Source organism: Hordeum vulgare, chromosome 4H, assembly GCF_904849725.1.
Source record: "Hordeum vulgare subsp. vulgare chromosome 4H, MorexV3_pseudomolecules_assembly, whole genome shotgun sequence".
NCBI lineage: Eukaryota > Viridiplantae > Streptophyta > Magnoliopsida > Poales > Poaceae > Hordeum > Hordeum vulgare.
Window position 1 is genome coordinate 157822215 of NC_058521.1, and position 4318 is coordinate 157826532.

Here is a 4318-nt window from a genome sequence, read left to right on the forward strand (position 1 = left end):
AACGCACTGAATAAATTCACCACACGTGTTGCAGCAGCGAACAACAAGGCAAAAAAGAAACTACACTACTATTAAGTATTTGCGAACACTGGTTTATTTATGGAAAATTTACCACAGGTTACCACCACTATAAATATGTAAAAAAGAGATTTCCACAGATATTTTTACCTAAATTTCAAAATTGCGTTGTAGAGTTGTGCTCAGATATCCTAATTCACATCATTATTTGTTTAATATCGTCTGGGCCTTCCTTTTAAGAGATTTCTATGTAGCAAAATAACTAGTACCATAGTAAGAACCACTTTGTCATTTTGTAAAACTGCAATATCAGTACCAACATTAAAGTTTCGAGTCAAGGATTCATGCAAATCATCTCAGCCATCCAATCCAAGGGCTCATTCCCAAATCAAGGGAATGAGAAAAGTAAAGGATGGTGATGCCCTCCACTCCATTCCTTCGGAATTTTCCATCAGGTCATACCAAATGCTAAGATTGTTTGGGAATCAGGCCAATATGGACACAACCCCAAGGATACAGATCAAGCTATATTCTTGTTGAGTGGGAATAAGTGTGACCGGCGACGAAACCGAATGGTATCGAGGTGTTGAACAACCTTGCCACCAGTTAACAGTTGACTGCAGTTTTTTGCTCAGCAGCATCACAAATTGTGGCAGCTACCCGATCGACTTCAAACGGCTCTTCGTGCACCTCCTCTATTGCATCTACCACCATGAAATAGAGTCATTAACTGAAGACGTCCAAGTACTAATATCTTGGATAATACAGAGACCCACGCAGGAAAGACCCACGGATTCAGAGACCCACGAGAGGGGGAAAGAATGAAGGGAGCTGATCACCTCTTGTATCCGAGGATGGTGCCACGGACATAGAGCCGCACGCGCTGGCCGGTGGCACTCCTCCGTCGCGGCCGTGCCTGGCCCAATCTGTCATCTCCTTCCTGGTGAGGGCCAACAGGAGGAGACGGCGGCAGACACTCCAAGTGGCGGTGAGACGAGTCCATGGAGCGGCGAGGCAAGTCCAGCTGGCCACGATGGAGAAGGAGCTCCATCTCCATGGAGGCAGCCCGTCGCATGGAGGTTCGCCCCACCTGCCCTCATTGTCATCCCGTCCATGGAGAAGGTGAGATAGGGAGGAGATATTGCGCGAAGAAGGAGGGGAGGGGCTTACCGATGCTAGATCCGGCCAACTCTAGCTTCGCCATCATCGGATGTGGCAGATCCCGACGAACCTAGGGGTGGCGGTTGAAACCCTAGTCGTGCCTGAGTGTTGCGGGCGAGCACTGGAAGGCGCGGGAGATGCATCTGACAGGAGGGGCGTAAAGAGATGCGTGACGAGAGCCCGGGGAGTAAATAGGTGTGCATCGGCGAGAGCCGCCTCAACTCACCGGAATCGAGTGGCAGAGGTGGTGGCGGCAGAGGAGTCACATGCGGGGAGAGAGAGACACAGAGAGATCGCGGGGGAGAAGGGGGCTCTTTTTTTCCCATTCCAATTATTCCAAGAGAGGCGAATGAGAGACTTCAGATTAGTAAGACGTGGACGGCTCAGATTGGTTACAAGGGGTGATCCGTGGGACGAGTTTTCTGCATCCTGATTGGTTCGAGATTTAACATGTACATAGACAGATGCATACCAAGCTTGTTTATTCACATTTCCTCTTAAAAGAAAAAATCGTCATGCACATGTATGTGAACGGAAAGCAGATATTGATTTTGGGAAACGATATTCACGTGTAGCATACGACCTCTGGAACCTTTTTCGATTCGAACGTATCTTGTAGTACTGCGGATTCATGTGTCACTAGGAAACCAATCTGCATGTCTTTATCATAGGGACGATAGGTGGGTGAGAAACGTTGGATAAGTATCACGTGAACGGCTCAGATGGCATGTAGTGGTGTGATCCGAGGGAGAGGGATTCTGCGTCCTGATTGGTTAGAGAAAGGTGCTATCTAAAATAATTTCTAAGTGCTAAAAATAGAAGGGTTTAGTGAAACATGTACCAAAAATATTTTCCCAAATGACATCACTAAATGTTTCACTCGAGAATACCACATTTAATGGACGATAACCAACTTATTCAATTTTGATCTTTAAAGCTATTTTTGCTATTTAAACGGTTTTCTACCGAATCAGAGGGGAAATCAGATGGAATCGGAAGGAAACCAGTCAAACAATTTTGCACAAGGGTGCATCTTGGAATGGCAAACAATGTTGCTAAAGGGAGTTTTCATTTTCTTTGGATTTAAAATTCATTTTCCATTTGTAGCCTTGTCGACACCTATACAAGACACGTACGTGAAATTGTTGAGTTCTTGGAATGGCAAACAATGTTGCTAAAGGGAGTTTTCATTTTCTTTGGATTTAAAATTCATTTTCCATTTGTAGCCTTGTCGACACCTATACAAGACATGTAGGCCAAATTGTTGAGTTTTCTGCCCAGTCACCTCTATTTAAGCCTATGACCTTAATTTTGTCATGGAGGACCTACAATGTGGGCATAAATAGAGCTACACATGCCAGTGACCATTTTGGGCAATGGGGTTATGACGTTCTTGATAGAGATGGTCAAAAATTTCTACGGTTTGGACCCTCTTAGACACATCATGACCTTTTTGTAGATTTTAGTCATAGATCTATGACCAATAAAACTGCCGTCATTATTTTTGTAATAAAATAGCTTATTTCTTGTAGTGTGCGTTCTCAGATTTTGAAAAAATTGAAAAAAATTGTAGTTGATGAATTTGACTAAGCATTCTGATCTTGGGATCCAGAGTTGTGCAGATTCTAGAATTTACCCAATTGAGGAATCTCATGAAGAATTTGAGTGGCTTAGTGAAATTCATCAAGTGTTTGAGGAATGACTGTGCATGGCTGACAGACACTCTGAGCAAAAACAGATTTCGCGAGTCTAAATTGAATTAAAAGATCAACACAGGCAGTAAAATAGGATTTTAATTACCCTGTGCAAAGAACACGAAGAACTAGAGGAGTAAAAGAGGGAAGTTCCTCGGTTCAAATCTTCAGCACCCTAGCTTGGCAACTGAAGTCAGCTACGGCGACGGCGGAAGACGATTTTTCCGCACCTGGTGTGAGTCCGGCGATGGCGAGGGCAAGGCAGCGAAGCTTTTCCTCACCGGCGACGAGATTGCTAGCGGTGGCGCTAGGGTTGAGCTCGAGCGGAGAAGAAGAGAGGACGAAGAGTTTTGACTCGGGGGTAAGGGCCTATTTATAGCTCAGGTGAAAAACTGTTCGGCCGAAACTTTTGGACCGAACTGCCCTTGCCCATTCGTCTCCGCCTGACACGTGGAGCCCACGACTAAAGCGATGGAGTTCGTGGTTATCCAATCATGAGAAGTGGCTCCAGTTACTGTGTAATGTTATAGAAATGATTTTTGGATCTTTGAGGATTTCGTTGCAAAGTCCTCAGCTGACAAGGACACAGTGAGGATTTTGAGCAAGTGTCAAGTAGAATGGATATGAAGAAATAAATAGACTGGCTTGAGCTTAGCATAGAGGGGGAGTCGGGTCCGATCACATTCACTTAGATGAAATATCAAATTCAAGACTGAGCTTTAAGTAAATGTTGTTGAGGACTTTGAAATCCCATTCTATATATATATATATATATGTGTGTGTGTGTGTGTGTGTGTGTGTGTGTGTGTGTGTGTTTATATATATATATATATATATATATATATATATATATATGTGTGTGTGTGTGTGTGTGTGTGTGTGTGTGTGTGTGTGTGCCTGTGTGTGTGTGTGTGTGTATGTGTGTGCAAATGAAAATCATCAACCGTTGTGAATAATTTGAAGATTTTGAAATACTTGAGGATTTTGTGACAAAGTGTCAAATTGATGAATTTCAATTTTGAAGCAAAACACCTTGAAGAATTTCAAAATTGGGTGGTGGCATGACCCACCCTATAAGAATGAAGATTTCAGACGCCGAGCACAATTATAGTAGGGCCCTCAGAACCAAATTCTTCATTAATTTCCTCACACTAAGAGTGATATTCTTCATTGATTGAAGAAAATTGATTCTTCGTGTGTTGCACATCTAAGTCATCAATTTTGCATAAGTGTTATGATGTGTGCATGTTTTCACAAAACATTTGAAGACTCTAGGATATTTCGCTCACACCTCAACTTGCAAACCTTCTCTCATCCAAGGGCTTAGTGAAAATATCAGCTAGTAGATCGTTAGTCTTCACACGCCCAATGATGATATTGCCCTTGAGGACATGCTCCCGAAGAAAATGATGACGAATCTGGATGTGCTTAGTCTTCAAGTATTG

At 43.2% G+C, this 4318-nt stretch overlaps 1 pseudogene; it reads right to left on the bottom strand.

Annotated features, from left to right (window-relative positions):
- Positions 1–543: 543 nt before the first annotated feature.
- LOC123450370 lies at positions 544–1075 on the bottom strand (annotated as a pseudogene).
- Positions 1076–4318: the final 3243 nt, after the last annotated feature.